This window comes from Musca autumnalis, unplaced genomic scaffold, assembly GCF_047663935.1.
Source record: "Musca autumnalis isolate F117 unplaced genomic scaffold, ASM4766393v1 scaffold_1, whole genome shotgun sequence".
In the NCBI taxonomy this organism is placed as follows: Eukaryota; Metazoa; Arthropoda; class Insecta; order Diptera; family Muscidae; genus Musca; species Musca autumnalis.
Genome location: NW_027411644.1, coordinates 139,534,295 through 139,554,415, shown reverse-complemented (window position 1 = coordinate 139,554,415; position 20,121 = coordinate 139,534,295). Strand labels below are relative to the sequence as shown.

The 20,121-nt window shown below is 34.0% G+C and overlaps 1 protein-coding gene and 1 long non-coding RNA gene across 20 annotated transcripts in view; both read right to left on the bottom strand.

Annotated features, from left to right (window-relative positions):
* The window catches only part of Bili (FERM domain-containing protein 8 Bili), a 1,367,054-nt gene that overhangs the window by 371,746 nt on the left and 975,187 nt on the right, over positions 1 to 20,121 (bottom strand). The gene's annotated exons all lie outside the window — the stretch shown is intronic.
* On the bottom strand, positions 1,267 to 2,054 carry LOC141387039 (uncharacterized). Its single transcript, XR_012408464.1, has 2 exons — positions 1,847 to 2,054; positions 1,267 to 1,785 (listed from the first exon to the last, which is right to left on the bottom strand). It is a non-coding gene; the product is annotated as an uncharacterized lncRNA (long non-coding RNA).

Sequence of the window (20,121 nt, the reverse complement as noted above, 5' to 3'; positions counted from 1 at the left end):
GTCCTTTCTGCGTTATTCGGTGGAAGCTGACGGCGACACTGGCAAAATAAAAAAAAATCTGGCAACGCTATGTGGATGTAAACGTGCTTAAACACCTTCTCGGTTGTAAGTAATAAAATCAATAAAAACTGTTTAATATCAAACCATGCAGTACTCAAAACCCTATTAATATTGTGCTTGTCATCAGATATATGTAGTTTTTCAATTATCTACGAGATATAAGTTAAAATTATTAAAAAACTCTTTCTCGTTTATTCTCATTGTTGTTGCTGTTAAATACAAGAAGGGAAAATATAGCAAGAAAGAAAAAAGAACAACAACACAGTTGCAGCAATAGTTGATCCCTGAAGCCGACATATTGTCTACCATCTTTTAAGCGCCGTCATTTGCAATTTAAACTAGGCTTTGACGTTACTGAATTCATATTCGGCAAATTGCTTTTTCATCCTTGTGAAGTTTGTAAGCAAGCAACAAGTGGAACCAAATGCATATTGTGTAGATCGTGCAATTTTTGGATTCATGTTAATTGCCATGGTATAATAAGAAGGTAGTTTCATGCCCACAGCTGATTTAAATTTTTTTAAATTTTGAATTTCAAGTACATTCATTGTCAAACTGAATTTGACGCAAATTGATTATATGTGCATGTATGTGTTTACATGTATGTAGTACAAATGTCAAGTTAAAATAAATTTCCTATTTAATTTTTTCAAATTGAAACAAAAAATTGCTTAAAAATAAGTTTCCTTTCCGGTGGTCAAAAAGTGCAAGCAATATTACATTAAAATTGGTTGATATTGATTTATATGATCCCGCTGGTAGTGGTGCTATGGATATTAATCAAACTTGACAAAAAAAATCTTGAAGAAATCCATCCAACGATGGTCATAGTATTCACCCAGGCAGCCTGTAAAGATTTGGATAAACTTTATCGCACTGGTTTATGTATTCTGGCTGAGTTTTTGACGAAATCAACTGCAAGAAGCTCGATGTTGTTCCTGCCACTAACGAAGAGATGTCGATTCCCTCAAGTTGAATGTTCTGTTTGAGCAAACTCGGCAAGGAAAAGAAGCCACTTAAACATTGGGCCGACTCTTCCCTTGTCAAGGATTTCGGTGAAGAAACTCGAGCTTTGGATGACGTCAAGGAACAGTTCATACAAAGCGGTTAAGATGTATTAAGATGTACTGTTGATGATAACGGGTTTTAAACAACACCACCAACTACAATACGTACCTATGATAGATTTAAAAAAGAGAAACAACATTTGTTATGTTTAAGAGCTTTTTATTAATAAAAATCCATAAAAAATTAACAAGATCTACCTATATATGTAGAATTGCCCCAGCCAATTGTGGAATGATGGTGAATGTTTGTATATGTGTTTGTTGTTGAAGATGATGGCTCGGTTCAAACAATATTAATCGCAGGCAATTAGTTGTGGTTTGGGAGCGAAGTGTGTTGTCGTTTCTGCAAAAATACTTGTGTAACATAGAGGTGATTCAGATTTGTAAGGCGATTATTGACCTTGAGGAAATAAGAAATTGTTGTTGTTGCTGCGGTTGAGGAGTTTGAAATTGATGTGGATGGTGCTGTTAAAAATTAATGAATTCTTTGATCCAGCCTGACCTTGTGCATTCAATCTGCTTGAATCGAATGAACTGTAAGATTACCTCTTCAAAGTCTTCTGCTAAATGACGTATTACTTTTAAATATGTTCCGTGTTGTTGCCTAGGTACATGTTCTGCTGTTATTGAGGATTAAGGAATCGTTGCTCCACAGTATCTACAAGTTAAGATAGTTTAGGCTAATTGGTGGCAAAAGTGGTTATTAAAAGAGCGCTTACCAGCTCGTGGATTTGATGAAATGTTCAATATTTTTTCTTTCATTTTCTATATCCTTTTTTATAGACTCTTCAAACAATTACCAGCAAATGTATTTTTATTAAGAAATATCGCGTCGTATTATTGTTGTTTTGTATTTGACACGCTCCCGTACATACATACATGGTTGTATTTTCCCATATTTGACAAATGCGACTACCTTTTATTATTCTACCATGGTTAATTGCGATAATGTATCAAAAACTCTTTTTACAACATTAGACAAAATCGTAATCTTGCATAACGTGTGTACGTCGCGTGGCTAATCCGCCATTCAATTCAGATTTAGCCTTCAAAACTGATATGAGAAACGAATTTTCTTCTCTTAAGGAAAGTCTACTTAGACATGCTGATGACATCAGAAAAGAACATGTCGAAATGAAGACAATGTTTGAAAGTTTTGCAAGCGATATAAGATTAGAGCTTTCTAAAGGCGTAGATGAAATGAAAAGCGGCGTTAACAAATTTGAGAGTCTAACAGCTCTTCTTATGAATATTGTAAAACTAATTGGCCTTCAGGCTTACTTTACAAAATGTTTCAATAAATAAATAAATAAATAATAGCTTCTAATGGCAAGTCGTACAAAAAACTAATTGGCCTTCAGGCTTACTTTACAAAATGTTTCAATAAATAAATAAATAAATAATAGCTTCTAATGGCAAGTCGTACAAAAGTAAATTTTTGAATCTCGAACTACAGAATCATGCCTTTCGGCATCGATTAAATAGATGTGACATCATAGTAACTGGACTTGCTGACAAGTTGCAGAGTCTGAATGATATTGTTGTGTTTTTATTTGCCCATTTGAAGGTGGACTGAAGTTATTACCAATGTTATGTACTTTACGAATCGTCATGCAATCCTGATTAAGTTCCGAGATATCAACAAAAGAGATAAACTTTGTCAGCCTATTTCACGTCCAAACCTCTTACTGTTTTTGATGTTCTTGGTGGTGACGATATGAGCCGTATCTACTTGAACGATAATTATTCTACGCTTGCCAATAAGCTACTTTAATCGTTCAAAAACTGAGGAAAGAAAATAAAATTAAGGAATTTAGCATTATAAATAAAGAATTACTTAATGCAAAGATTGTAATGTTAAATAATGAACAGGAGACATTAAGTCTTATCGAGTTTGTTGATTCCTTTAATGCAAATCTTTAACTTTATATATATTTCTTTTTTTTTAATTGTTCTATTAAACAATATCTTTGATCTCACCCTATACATCACATACATCAATATATACATACAGACATACAGACGTGTTATTAGTAGCTTCATTAGTCACTTGACAAAAACAGCATTTCGCGAACACAAAAACTTTGGACTTATAAATATCCGTATTGCGCGCCGCGGTTTCATCTTATGGTGGTGAAGGCGTGCACTATGTGTTTATTGTTTTTTTAATAAAACGAAAAATAAAAAATCAACAAAATTAAGAAAGAATTGTACGATATTTCCATCTGATAGAGACAGAAAAATAAATTCAGCACAAAACAAAAAAACAGCTGTTCGTTTCCCTCTTAATAGGGGAAATTAACTGCAACCTCAATAGTTGGTACAACCATATGGTCATTAACAGCATTGCCATAACAAACTTTTAAGAAAATATATTCCGTTAATTTCTAATATTGAATGGAATATGGAGGACACTTCGTTTGCCTCTACGCCAAGAAAAAGCATTGACCTTTTCAGAGTAACCAAGTTAAAAGAATTGGAACAAAAAAATCGTCAACTCCTAGAGAGAATCAAATCCCTGGAAAATGTATTTACTCAATTACATGTAGAAAATGAATTACTTAAGAGAAAATGTCATGTACTCTGTTCAAAAACACCGGAAATTGAAAAAACATTCGATTCGTCAGAGTGTAACAATAAAAATTCAAATATTGAAAGAAAAGTAGTTAATCATACAGAAAATGCTACTGACGAAGAAGAATTAGCAAAAGTAACAGAATGGATCTTAAACAAGAAAAGGAAGAACAAGAAAAAAGTCAAAACAAGTATCGCAGAAAAAATGCAGGAGTCCACTTCTTCGACTCCGGCTATTCCTATGAATATTAACTCGAACGATTAGCAGTCGAAGCAAATGACAATGTTACAAATCAAACGAAAAGAACCCTACGGCCACCGCCAATAATAATAAAATCTGTGGAAGATTTTGGACCCATACATAGCATTGTAAAGCCAATAGTAAAAAACGTTCCGTGGCACTTCTACGAAAATAAACAAACACGCCCAATCCGTGTGGTAGTAAAAAAGTTGCACCCACCAACATTTTCGAAGACTTAAAACAACAAAAATTTAATATTTTGAATGTTCTTAATAAAAAAGCACCATATAACAAAGAAACCAATGGATTTATTTATCCTCAGTTTCGGCTCTTCAGAAGACATACACAAAATATTCGGAAAGAAAAACATACTAAGTGCTGATGTTACAGTCGAAGAAATGAGACATTCAAAATATATCCCTCAATGTAAAGATTGCCAGGGCTATAACCATACCAAGAATTACTGCTCTAAACAAGAAGGGTGCACCAGATGCACTTAGAACTGTGAAAAGCCCACAGTTTTTCTACCAAAAAGCTGCAACTGTAGTGAACAACATACAGCGAGCTATAGAGGTTGTATTGTCGCCAAGGAATTACAGAAATTACGAAACAAAAAGCAACGGTCATATAAGGTAAGCCCGGGAAATTAAAATCCTACGGCGTCTTTCAAAGTAGGTGACAGAACTTAGGAAGTACCAACATTAACTGAAAATCCAAAGCAGAATGAACCTAAAAAGCTCTTGATGCTCGTCAACATTTCTCAGAAGTTGTTAAAAATACTGCTTTGCCAAAAGAAAGCACAAAAAATCTAGCAAGCGAACACACACTTATGATGATATTATCCAAATTAGAGGCTATAGAAGCTTTCAATAACTCTTTGGATACGCGGCTAAGCATGTTACAAGAAAAAATTTTTGATACCCTATCATGAATAGATCATTAAAAATAATTCAATGGAATGCTAATGGTCTCATCAGACATAAAGACGAACTTTTATTACTGCTGGAAGAAAAAAATATTGACATATTGTAGAATATTTATACGTTGATCGCTACCCTTTCGTTTAGATAGCTAGTGTAAACTGTTCTAGTTATTAAGCAATTAGAAACATACCCTGCGTTTACACATGCCAGAACAGTTGAATTGTATTGATTGTCAAAAACCCAAAACTTGGCTGTGTGACGTAGGCGTCCCGGCAACTGCAAAAACAATTGTAAAATTATTAATGAAAATCGTCGATTCGTTTTTCTTTTGAGTTCACATATATTGTTTTTGTTCATATTCTTTTGTTTTCAACACATTTCAATTATCATATCACTTCTTTTTTACAAAAATATCAAAAAATGTTTAACCCTACTGTCTGTGAAAAAATGATGGACAGCTGGAAGACAGCCGACAAATGTATGTATGTGTTAGTAAATCAGAGTTGTATTTGAAGACAAACTGTCTGGTGTAAACGCCTAGTAAGGGATAGATAGCTAGTGTAAACTGTTCTAGTTGAAACTAAGGGATATAATATTTGTTTACTTTCTCGAGAGCGCAAGAGTGAGAGTGGTGTTATTATGTTTGTGGGCATTGTTGGTCGAGAGGTAGCCAACGGCTGCTCAGCGAGTTAGTCATTGTTAGACAACGAAAAGAATAAACTCACACTCGCCCTCGGCTCCCGTCAATTGTTAATTAAAATATAAATTGTTAATTAAAAAAACAAATAAACGAAAATAAACTGAATAAACCGAATACATCTAATAAAAGTCTTTCGCACTAATGTTCAAAAGTGGAATTAACACGCCTGTCCATACAAAATTGAATTTTTTTTAATGTTATTGCCATTCTGCCTGAAATCAACAAGTTGGTTTAACGGAAAAAAAGAAGACGAACAAAAATTACTGAAAACCGGTTTGTAAAACAAAACAACAATGCCAAAAAAAAGAAGACGAACAAAAATTACTGAAAACTGGTTTGTAAAACGAAACAACAACAAACATGGATGGGTCCACCTGACCAAAATTTTTAAAGTTCATGTTAGCGAAAATTTCTTAATGATGAAGGTTTACATCATTACTAAATAAGAAATTTTATACTTATATTACTGAATAAAAATTTTCATTGCTATTTCTTAATTAAAGTCTTACGTCATTCTTGACCAATTTCCCCTTGTTTTCAGAACCTTTTGACAATATATCAGAGTTAATATATGTTTAAACAATAGATATATTAATAATCGCATATACTTTTGGGTGTAGCATTTATCAAGGGAAATGGGGTTAGTAGAGAATTGATTTATGGAGAGGGGACGTTCGGATATAATGGCGTTATCCACTAGTTTTTTTATATTTGTCGGTAGATTTAGGATTTTCACATAAATTGATCAGGAACCAAGAAAAATCTTGCCTTGCCAGTCTTGAATACTTTCAAAATGAAATTCTGGCACCCCGAATTTTAACAAAAATGAATGAACACAATTTTTCCCAATCTTACATTTTTTATACCCTCAGCCTTTAGTCAAAATGTGCCTTACCCGAAATAATGGTTTTAGGGCCAAAGTGTGTTTGGAAGAAATCTGTTTCAGAAATTTTGGAGTCGACTTAGCTATGTTCGTCCGACTGGGTGCCTGCCTGGAGAACACGGCAATTCTCGAACAGATCAACCGACTCGATCCACTCTTTCGATAACCTTCCACAAAGTATTTGAAAATGTTTCAGAGAAGTACAATTTAAGACCTTCTGGATAATTAGTAAATGTACCTGTGTACGCTTAAGACCTCAGTAGTCATGGCTTCACTTCCTTTATGCTAATAATTTAGTTATAACTAAAAATATGAAATAAATAAATTAATAAATATAAAGACCTCTCTGGAAACGGTTTGCTTTTTTGCAACAATTGTTCTTGCCCAGCTTCCAGAGAAAATGGCCCGAAAGCTGTAAGGAACACCTACGGCCATCATGTGTTGTGGCTGGTGCGCACAACAACTTTCGAACCGGATACTGCGGTGGTCCAAACATTCTTTATAGCAATATTGCTGCGAGCCTTATATAAAGTTCGTAGATAATGATTTTCGGTCTACTCCTTATGGTATTTCCCACCCAAAATTCAAGAATTTTAGCTACAGTGGTATATGCGATTTTTCTTGAACGGAGCAACAGATTTGTTCCAAACTTGGGTTTTAGTAATACTTTGTCCAAACTTAGTTTTAGCTCGAAAATGGGTACATCCCAATAAACCTTCAAAATAGTTGTTTAATGCAGATTAAGGTCGGTATTCTTTGTGTTTATAGCGGTATTATGTTTTTCCTTGGCAAGTCTGTATTTTTTCTTAAAAAAACTGAAAATTATATTGTGACGTACTGAAAAGACTTGTGGCCGCAATATCTTTTAAAAGGAATGACACCCAAAATAATATATACTTCCAAAATGATCGGTCGGTCCGGTCCATTTCTTCAGTTACCTCCTCCGTAATATTTGTGATCAATGATAAAATCCATATTTTGTTGGTGAGTTCATACGTCCTAAAATGACACAATTCTGAAAATCTCCTAATACATAGCTTTTGGTTAAAGGATTTTGGTTGTGTAGCCGCTGTTCGACCTGTCCATAGATTAAATTTTCAGTTCACACAGACTCAGGGTATATTCCTATCTGCACAGCCGACTGATACTTGTTGAGATTTAGATTTCGTTTGTCGTTATAAAGTCCTTCCGAAGAAGGAAACAGGAACAATTCTAGAAATGTGCATCCATTGAAAGTACTTCCCAAAATACAATTCGACAGAAAAATCCCTGAAGAGGAAATTCAATGTAATTTCGAAATATTTGAAATAATATGCAATAAATAAAATATAAACATTGACGTCATTATCAATAATCTTGATACAAATACGTGTTAGAGACTATATACTTATTGCCCTTAACCAAAGTTTCAAAAACAAAATATCGCAAGAATGTTTTTTCTATATGTTGTTTATAAGCCAAAGTATTGGACGTAATATGCTACAAACGTTCAATAAATACAAAACACGTATTGTTCTGAACTCAGTAACACTTACAGTCATCCTAAAATTACGATTAAACGCTTAAACAACACCTTAAAACTTAACAACAACTATGCAGAAAATTGCTCATTTTTTATACTTTCAAATATGTTGGACAATAAGTATACCAATGTAGTAAAATAATTATCTGTAATACTTCCTAAAAATACTTTACATATTTCTTGAAAAATTTAAAACAGCTTAAAATTTTACTCAAAAATTAAAAAAATGTTTAGCATAGTGGCTGCTTGAAGGAACTTTTGGCAATACACAAAATTTACAGTCGCCAAAAGACAAAGTCCCGCTAAGTAAAAATACAGAGAGAATAGAATTGCAAAACAAGAAGACAGACAACATGGAGCGAAGTGCCGACAACGACCAGAAAGAAAAAGAGTTTGAGCTTTAAAAAATGAGTTGCTGAAACGCGAACGAGAGTTAATACTTAAGGAAAACGAACTGTTACGACGTTTGCCCAACACCGCTGGCAGAGACGTTATAGACGTAGCAGACAACAACACGTCCTTGCAGTTGGCAAGCAATTTGATATCAGACTTTGATGGGATTTCAGACGCAAACTTCTGGATTAAAATGTTTCGTGACCTCCAATGTTTGTACAACGTTTCCGACAATTCTTTACGCTTGCTGTTCGCGATGAAGCTTGTTGGCCGACCATTGTCTTGGTTGTATGCGCGTCGTTACACCATGCTTGAAGACGTTTCAGAAATTTTTGACCAATTTTGTTTGATGTTTGGGTCGTCTGAAACCAAAATGGAGACTCGTAAAAGATTTGAACGACGCACATGGCAATATGGAGAAAGCTTTACAGACTATTGCGACGACAACGTGCAGTTATCAAAAAAATTACAGTTGGACAAAGAGAGTTATTGGAATACGTCATTGATGACATCCCCAATATTCAGCTTCGCAGTCAAACCTTGATGCAAAGATTCAGCGATGTAACCGAGTTGTGCAGATCGTTGGCTACGATAAAGTTACCGAAAAGTACTGAACAGAAGCTTCGGCGTCAAACCTTGATGCAAAGATTCAGCGATGTAACCGAGTTGTGCAGATCGTTGGCTGCGATAAAGTTACCGAAAAGTACTGAATCGAAGCGAAATGCTGCTGCTGACATAGCTGATTTCGTTGCTACAATTGCAACAGTATGGGTCATTATGCGGCTTACTACAACAAACACTGAAGTCAACCAGGGACGCGCTATGCATGTGGCGGCGCAGGTCACACCGTGTCTGGGTGCGAAAAAAAACAAGAAGAAAAATGCAGCCGTTGGTGATAATAATTATGTAAGGTACTTTATTTATAGTTTTAGTGCTCCTCATAAAATTTTTTTCTGTTTTCTGTTGCCGGCCGGAACGAAAATTTTGCCATCTTCAAATGTTAATTACTTTGGACTAAATTATTCTCCTTTAATAACTTTTGGATTTATTTTTGTTTTCCTCAAGTATAATAATAATAACATTGAATTGAAGTTACTGGTAGTTGATGATTTTCAATGAAATATTCGGTGCTGTTGGGAAGAGAATTTTTGGAACAAACATGTAGCAAGCTACTGTTGTTCGGTGATGATTTGGTACAATAACCACGACAAAAGTTAGAGCTTCCATTGCGACCAATATATAATTTACAAGTTTCCGAGTTTGATTCCGACAGAAAACGAAATATTAGCAATAGATATTTCGTCAAATTATTTAGATTACAATTTACAGACTGGAAGTAACGTTCCACATTGTGTTTTAGCCGACCTAAACGTACTGTTCAAAGAAACCTACGTGAGTATGATACGTCCAGAGGTACCGCATATACGTTACGAAATGAAGCTTACCCTGGACAGTTCCAAGCCTATCAATTGCCCACCAAGACGGCTGCCGTATGCTGAAAAACAAGAGTTACAGAAAATCTTAGATGACTATTTGCTGAAAGGTATAATTAGGGCCAGTGAATCTGAGTACGCTTCACCTATAGTCTTGGTAAAGAAAATAACTGGAGACTAACGTTTTTGTATTTGTATGTATTTACTACTGGTTAATTTTAGTTTATTATTAACATAATGCCTTTTATAGCCCTCACATTGCTTAGATTTGTATAAGAATGTAATAATAATAATAATAATAATAATAATAATAATAATAATAATAATAATAATATTTCTTTATTTACAAACTTGTATAACATAGTTACATATTATAAATTGTATATTTGTTACTAATGTATTGTAAATAATGAAAAAAGAGAATTTAAAGACAATGGTTTTTTATAACCCTCTGTCAAAAGAATTATTTTGTATCATTTCATATGGAATTGAATTCGTTTATAAGTATTTCTCTGTACTTTAAAGTAATTCTTAAATAAGACACGAGCTGGCTCCAATGATTGATTTCACGGCCGTCCAATATTCTGATCACATTTTCGCGAGATAAGATCGCAGATTGAAAGATATGTATTCTAAACTCTTTCAAAACAGGACATTCTCCTAAGAAATGCAATATTGTTTCCTCTTGGTTAAGGTTACACAAGGTACACTTTCTTTCTCCACTGCTTGCATTGAATTTTGTTCCATTTAGATTAATAAGTCCACATTTTGCTTTAAAGATCCAGGAAATCTGTTCGCTAGAATAAAAGTCAGTAAAATACATTTCTCCCCGTGTAAAATCTAAATATTTATATATTCTGCTTTGACTTTCAGTTTTTGACCTCATATTTTCGTGGAATATATGTATTTTTTCATTGTCGATAATGTTCATACTGAAAAATTTCCATTCAAATTCATTTGAAACATTGGGCCATACAACATCAAGACGCTGCGCTATGTCTTTAAGTTCTGCTACCCAGAACACTTCACTCTGAAGAAGCAAATTGGTAAGCCTTTTTGGAAGTCGATGGTCATGGTATTTGTACATTATTTGGTACAGGTATTGTAAATGCAGATTTAATGTATACAAGTGACACCTCTCCATCGATGTTTCCAGCATGAGGGCGTAATTTGGAGTAAAGCTAGGGATTTTGAGTATTTTCTTTAGAAAATATCGTTGAAGTTTATCAACCGTATCAAAGTGGGAGAAGCCCCAAGCTTGGGCTGCATATGTTTGTATTGCCCTACAAACCGCTTGGTATACATTCCATTTCATTGGGATGTCGACATCTTTTTTTCCCAAGAAATTTTTCCATGTGGAGTTTATAGCCATTTTTGACTGGTTTGTTCTATTTTCTATATGTTTTGAGAATGACAATTTTGGTGTAAAAGTAACACCCAAATATTTATATTCGTTTACGATATTTATTTCGTTTCCATTTCTCATCTCTGCTTAGCCGTCCTCCTTTTCTGAATACAAGGATTTCTGATTTGGACATGTTTACTTTTAGGTTCCACATGCTACAGTAGTTTTCAAGGTTTAAAATCATAGACTGCAGAGTACGTATGTCATCTGCTAGGATCACTATGTCGTCTGCATATAACAGTAACCTTATATTTATATTTTGTATATTTAATCCACCTTGTAGGACTTCATGCAGGTCGTTTATGTAGAGCGTGAAGGGAAGAGGTGATAGCAGACAACCTTGTTTAACTCCAGAATTGGTTTCAAAATAGTCTGACAGTTCATCTCCAGTCCAAACTGCATACTCAGTTTTCCTATATATGTTTTCGATCACTTTCAAATATTTGTATGATATGCCCAGTTGTGAGAGCTTGTATATAAGGGAATTTCTACAGACGTTGTAAAGGCTGCTTTGAAGTCCACGAAGTAAGCATATACTTTTTTACCTTCTTTCAATTTAAGACTTACAATAGAAGCCAGATTATAAACATTATCAACCGTCGAGTATCCCTTCCTGAAACCGGCCTGGTATTCAGTAAGTATACGATATCGCTCTACCCAATTGCATAGTCTTTCGTTTAGAATAGCCATCATCAGTTTTGCCAAACAGTTCATGAACGCAATTCCTCTGTAATTGGATGGTTCTGTCATATCTCCTTTTTTATGAATCGGGAATATTACGGGTTTAATAAAAATATTATCTATAATACCGGTATTTAAGATTTTGTTGTATCTGATTATGAGTTGTTTCTGAAAATCCTCTGGAGCGTAAACAATATACTCATACGGGATTCGATCCCCTCCTGGTGCTTTGTTCATCTTCAATTTCTTCAGCATGGTATTTAGTTCTGACAAGCAAATTTCTCTGTCTAGAATTGGGTCTGAATAATGAAATGGCGCGTAGCTTATTTGCTGTATATTCTGCTGAGGATTTAAGAGTTCTTGGAAGTAATTCTTAAATGTATATGAAGATATGGTTGAACTTGTTTGAAATGTTTGATTCCTCACTTGCTTCACAGCTCTCCACCACTGCTTTGAGTCGCTAACGTGATTTATTGTATCTATTAGATTCCTATTATGTTCTTGTTTGTTGCTTTTGCATATATCTTTGTAAATCTTTACAGAGTCTAAATATTTTCTTTTGGATTCAGGCGTGGGATTTTTATTGTAGTTTTTCAATAGCGTCGTTGGATTCGCTTAAAGATATTTGAAGATTATGTCTTAGTTTTGTAACAGATTTAGACTTTTGTTATCTGTATATTCTGATGGTATTTTTATTCCCAGCCTTATTGGCAAGTGATCTGACCACGTTGCATCTTCCACTACAAATTCTTCAACAAGATTTAAAATCTCTTGGGACACCGCACAAATATCATTGACTGATTTGCCTACTGCGCTTATGAACGTAGGTTTTCCTTCCTCGTGTCCTACCATTCAAAATTAAGAGGTTGTTGTTTGTGCAAAGCTCTATTAGTTGGTTGCCTTTTCTATTTATAACTTTATCTTTAGATTTTCTGGCATTCAATCCTGCCATAAATAATTCCTTGTAGACTTCATTTAAATCTTGTGTGATTTCGCCTATTCTTGAATTAAGGTCACCTATAAAAATCGGGTTGCTTTTCTCATTTTCTTCGAGCAGTTTACACATCTTATTAAAGTCGTTTGTCCATTGAGCAGGTCTCCAATACTGAGGGATCACAGTGAATCTTGTTTGTGTGAAAAATTGATATGTGTTCATATTTTCATATGTTATAATACGATGCATTAAGCCCATATTTGTAACTGTTTTATTTACGCCGAATATTGTGCCACCAATTCCACGCCCATATGTGCGCTCTTTTATTGCAGGTATGTTATATAATTTAAACCCAGGAAAATATTTTTTAACATTTTCAAATTTATTTTCTATGAGATGTGTTTCAGTGAGTATTATAATATCGTGTTTGTTTATGTAAGTAAAGAAAGAAGGATGTAGATATTTGTTTTCCATTCCATTGATGTTATAAGAGAGAATTGTGAGATTTCGCAGGGTTACATAGGGTGCTATTAGTTTTTTGATAGGGTTTCGGAGAGTAGCTGTTCGTAACTTATATCTATGTCAGTGATAATGTTGCCAAAGATCTTCTTTAACTCTTCCTTAGCATCATTCCTCCCAGCTATTAATTTCCGTTCTCTGTTCCAGGAGAACCATGTATCCTTGATCCTCATTCTATCTTCTTTTACAGTAATTCTATATTCTTTAGTTATTGCCATTATTTTTGTTTAAAGACAAAGTGTAACCCTTTTCAGTTGTTGTCTTGAAGGTGCTAAGTCTCGTTCTATATATATATTAGAACCGACTAACTTTCTGCTGTTTCGAGTGACATCTTCGGATTCCTGTACGGTTGCAAATTCGACTACGACGCTCATCTTCCTGTTCCTTTCGAATATTTTTCGGGCCGATTTTACATTTGTTGTGAGCTCCAGTTTATTAAGTAACATGTTCTTTACTTCCTGTAATAGTTCGTTAGAGCCTCTTAACCCTCTGATGAAAATTTTGCAACATCTGATTTGCTCTTGCATCCATATTAAATCTTTTTTGTTCTCTTCACATTCCCGGCGTACATTTTTCAGTTCTTCTTTCAATTCTTGGTTTTCTGTTCTTAACATGTTAATTTCCGAGCTTATTGAAGAAATTTCTATTTTAACCTCTTCTATGTCTTTCTTCGTCGATAATGTTTTCAACTTCTCATCAAGATTTGAAGTTGTATCAGATGTATTAATTCCACTTGTGAGAGGCCAGTAGGAGTTGCAGGGGTTTCTATGCCGGGAGATATTTCATTTCTGTTGCGTTTTGAGGATTGAACGTTAATTGTTTGCTGGGCAGCAGCAGAATTTGTTGGCGGTGTACGTTGCACGCTTACAATTCAAAACCAAAAAAAATTAACGGAAATAGTTCCTAGTTGGCAACACTACTTGATTTGAAATCGATAATCGTCGGGATGTTATCGCTTTTTATCGGTATTTTGTCAGCCCTATGTTTGAACGACAAGGTCAGCTGATGTTATTGTTTATGATGTATATGTTTATTTTGTAGTGTTAGTGCGAACAAGAATTTTCCAGTGAAAATATAAAAAATATTTGCGATTTTTGGGGGAGGAATTATGAATTTACTGACTTACCAAGCAAGCAATAATGTCAGCTTCAACTTCGGAAGTGGTATTTGGCCTGTACTTCTGTATGGATTTATATTCAAAGTGCTGTGACGTCTCTATCCAAAGTATTTATTGATTCAGTTGGAGCGGTTTCTCAGCATGTGTGTATGGTATGAGATGTGTTATCTTGACTTACGTACGCAGATTTTAGGAAGTTGAATAAAGTTACAGCCAAACACAACGTACCGCACCACAATATAATAAAAGTTATACAGACCCCAAGAAAAAACAACCAACGCTATATAAAAAATGTGATTATGTCGTGGGAAGGAACATAGATGCTACCATAGAGTCATCTAAAAAATTTGTGCCTAAGTTCAAAGGCCAATTTGTTATAACAGAGGTGTTGGAAAATGGTCGCTTTGCGATACAAGATGTAGAAGGTTTTCAACAAAGTCGAATCCCTTACAAGGGCATTTGGGCCGCACACAACATGAAACATTGGCATCGGGGATAAACACACTTGATCGAGAATAATAGTTTACAAGACTCAAAACAGCCCGATTCGCCGTCAAACAATGTTACAGAACAACCTTTAGAACTATCACTTACAGACATTTTTAACGTTCCGTAAGGGAACCGTTTTGAAAAGAGTCAGGTGATCTTTGTAGTCAGGATAGTCGAATTGTAGTATATTTATAAGTTGATCGCTGCCATTTCGTTTATATAGCTAGTGTAAACTGTTCTAGTTATTAAGTAATTAGAAACTAAGAGATAGATAGCTAGTGTAAACTGTTCTAGTTATTAAGCAATTAGAATCTAAGAGATATAATATTTGTTTACTTTCTCGAGAGCGCAAGAGTGAGTGTTGTTTTATTATGTTTGTGGGCATTGTTGGTCGAGAGGAGGTCAACGACTGTTGAGCGAGTTACTCATTGTTAGACAACGAAACGAATAAACACACTCTCGCCCTCGGCTGCAGTCAATTGTTAACTAAAATATAAATCGTTAATTAAAAAACAAATAAAGGAAAATAAACTGAATAATACCGAATAAAATATGTCTTATTAGTGAAACTCACTTTGTTAAAACCTCATATCTTCAACATAAAAAGTACGACATCTAACATACAACCCCACCCGAGCAATAATGCAAGAGGAGATAGTGCTATCATTATTAAAAAGTGTATATATCACTGGTTAGTAAATAAAGTAGCCAACGAAGAATTCCAAGCCACAATTGTTACCATTACTGAAAATAAAAATCCGCTCTCTCCCACATCAGTTCACAGTCCTCCGCGTCATAATATAAAATATGTGCAATATAAAGAACTCATTAATTCACACAAATACCGATTCATTATGGCAGGTGATTTTAACGCCAAAAGTACCATATGGGGATCTAGACTAACGTCTAAAAAGGGGAAAGAACTTTATAAAGCAATAAGAAATACCAACTGTCTTACATTTTCTACCGGCAAGACAAAATACTGGCCTACAGATATAACTAAAATTCCAGATCTAATTGACTTTTTATAACAAGCTAAATATCACAAACCAATGTCAGCATCGAGGGTGGATATGAACTTAGCTCAGATCATTCTCCCATCTACTTAACATACACTAGTCAAGCTAATCCGTTGCATGCATGTACTGCTTTAGTAAATATGAAAACCGATTGGAATTACTTCAAACAAATAGTAACAAATTCTATTAAACATACCCCCATCCGAACTACTGAAGGTATAGAAACTGAGGCACTTATGTTTACGAACATCATACAACAAGCTGCATGGCATAGAACCCCCGCGTCAACTACCAAAGAAAGTATTGACACATAGCCGAGACATATCAGAAAACAGGTCAAGATTAAAAGGAAGCTTAGAAAGAAGTGGCAACTTTTTCGTTCTACAGAAACAAACGAAACCTTAATAATGCCACAAAAAAACTCAGGTTAATTAAACTCATAACACCCAAATACAAATACGTCAGCTATCGGCACTATTTACGATAATAAAACAAACTACACACAAAAAAAAACTAATTGGCCAAAATCGCATATTCTACTTGAAAATGGGCAGTGGATAAAAGTAATAAAGAAAAGGCTAATGTTTTGGCAGATTACTTACAGACAAATTTTTCAAACCCACAAACCAGTTGTAACCATCAGTATCCAACGAACAAATTTAACGAAATAAATACAGAAAAAATTTATATAACCGAAATTGAGAAAATTACATTTAAAGAAGTCTGGAAAAGCGTCAAAGAATTAGAAGCAAAGAAATCTCCTGGATATGACATGATCAAAAGCGAATTTCTTTAAAAACTTATTATGCCATGGCATTGCGAGGTTAACCACAATAAAGAACGCCGTGTTAAATTTGAAACATATTCCAAGCTGCTGGAAAGTTGCTGAAATTATTCTGCTGCAAAAACCTGGAAAAGATCCCACTGTAGCCAAATCATATAGATCGATCTCTCTACCAACTCTTTACCAACAATTGGTAAGCTCTCTGAAAAACTTTTCTGCTAACGTTTTAAATCTTTAATATCATCAAAAAACACCACCAGTTTGGTTTTCGAAAAAAAAAACACTCAATGATAGAACAAGTCCACAGCGTTATAAATAACATTGAAAGAGTATTTGAAAAAAAAACAAGTTTGTTCTGCAGTGTTCTTACATATATCACAAGTGCTGATGGCTACTGGTAGTAATACTACAGAATCAACAAATAAATTACAAGAAGCTCTAAACAACGTTTATAAATTGACCATCGAATGGGATCTAAAATTAAATTGTACTAAATCGGTACACGTGGATTTTGCAAAGAAACGAACAACATACAAGCCACTACACATAAACTCTTGTACAATACCGTTTAAATCCACGTCAAAATACCTTGGAATTACGTTAGATTCAAAGATAAATTGGAAAGAGCACACCAAGAAAAAACGCGAGGAACTCGAAATAAAGTATCGCAACCTATGTTGATTGATCGGAAGAAATTCAATATTATCCATTGATAACCAATTAATGATCTATAAACATAAACTCAAGCCAATATGGCTTTACGGCATCCAACTATGGGGATGTGCAAAAAACGCAACTATTGATTTAATACAGCGTTTCCAAAATAAAGCCTTAAGGAATGCAGTCAATGCACCTTGGTATATCCGTAATAGTGACCTACACCGGGACTTATCCATAAATACAATTAAACAGGAGATATCAGAACATGTTCAGAAACACAATATTTGTCTTCAAGGACATGTAAATATTGAAATAAAAAAAAACTCTTAGAAAATACAGAAAAGTCGAGAAGATTACGTCGATACAGGCCACATGATTTGCTAACGCGATTCACCTAAAATATCGCTAACAAGAACCAAATACTCTAAATTATCTGTTAAATTATCTTATGTACGTATGATTAAGTTAGTTTAGTTATATACTTTTATTATCCTCATATACTTGAACTACTAGTTAGTCACATACATAAATGGACAAATTTGAATAATTTGCCATATAAAATATAAATGAATTCTTAATTTAAATGAATTGTTACTTATGTATATACTATATTATATTAAGTATATTGAATTACCACTGTAGATTTAAGCAAATGAATTGTTATGTTTAGTACCTAAGCTTATTGTGAACTGTAATAAGTAGTGAGTACGTTCGTCTAATTTATAATTGAAGTACTCATAACATTAAAAAGCCACCAAAGAACTTCACTTGCATTACAACATTCAACCGGTGAGCATCCCTTCTCTTCTCCAACATTCTTTCTCTTCTCTTATTTTTTCTGAAATAAACATAATCTACGCTTTGTAACGTTTTCCGAACATTTTATCTTTTATTTCATGTCATCAACGCAATATTATTCCTCTTTTGGTTGAGGAATAATATTGCAAGCTTATCATCTCATCTAAAACATACAGTCCATTTCGTCTCTCTGGGTTTTTAAACTGCTGTTTGGAATTTGCTCTACTTTAATAAGCGCATATTTTTTCATGGTCCTTCGCGCCGGATTTTTTTCATGGTCCTTCGCAACCGTAAAGAAGCAGTGGTCGTTGATAAAATTACAAATACAACAATGAGGTAAATTCATCACTCTCCTGATATTCGCATTGCTATGTATACATATGTATGTACCTATGGTTCGGTAAGTGATGTCCCCATTTTCTTATTAGTGAAAGTGAGTGCCAAACACAAAACATATATGTAAGAAGCATTGTGTAAGAAAAAGCATACAAAAATATACATACATACAAATATACATACATGCATACATGAGTGCATAATTAATTCTCAAAAAAGATCATAATAAATAAAAACAACTATCGCACATAAAGATCCACAAGCATCACAACAAAAAATATAACAGAGTCAAAGAAGCAAATAAGTGCATTTAATATTCATAAAGTACATACGTAAAATAAAGATTTGTGATTTGTGTTTGGCCAAAAAAGTAAAAAGTAACAACAGATTCAACTAACAACAAAATTATACATACGCATGTACAAGAGAACTATTACAGTGAGTGCAAAAAGAGTGTAATTAAAAAAAGGTTGAGTGCAATTATGAAAATTGGTGAAATTGTGTGGTTAAATGTGTGTTTCAGCTGTCCGTCCGAGAAGATTGCATAATTGCCGAAAGGTTACATTTCTTCTCTCTGTGAATTAGCGGTTATTATGTACATAAAGGTCAGTGAACCTGACATCTAAAAAGTGAAGAATACATATGTATATAGAGAAATACATGAGCAATATTAAATGCGGTAAATAATAATACATGCAAGATATATTTACTCATGCAATATATGCATTTACATACATAAATACGAAAATTTTGTGAATATTGTACACTTCACGCACACATACATGCATAAAATATCACTACAATTTCTAAAAAAATATATTAAGTGAGAAAAATTGTCAAGTTTTATTTCAACCATTAAACCCAAACATCATTTGCACCAAATAATTGCACGCACTGTATCTCATATCCCACATGCTGTTTTTTTCGCATGCACTGTACGTTACATTAAACAGAAACCGACAGCGAAAGAGAAGAAATAAGAAAGAATAACAACAACACGGTATACATACAGCGTATACCTACTTAACGCATACCCAACATATACACACAAGCGTACATAGCTACATTGTTAGCAGCATATTTTAACTACGTTGAGGGCGCCAATCCAGCGCTGTAGCTAGAATAAAGTAAGAAAGAAAAACAACAGATTTTGTGGAATAAGGGGAAATAACCCAGACAACAAAAATTACAATTTTTAAAACATTTCATGATTTTTTCAACGCATATATTTTAACTAATAATACTAAACTAACCCGCATTAGGGATACATAAAATCGATTTTCGGTTAATCGATTAATCGATTATTAGCCGCAAAATTTCTAAAAGTCGTAGTCGACTAACCTGCGTGAAGTTAGCAACGATAACAAAAGTTATCGAAAAAATACAGGGCGACAGAACGCCCAAAATTTGCATTTAATACGTTTTTCCAACTGTGGGGACGAAAAATAGCCACGAATATAAAAATTTAATTTATTTATTAATTAAAAAATAAGCTCCAATGTATAAACGTACACAAGAAACTATACATAAAAGGAAAGAAGGAGTCTTCACGAGCATTTTGGCATACTCCATATGTTCCAAGT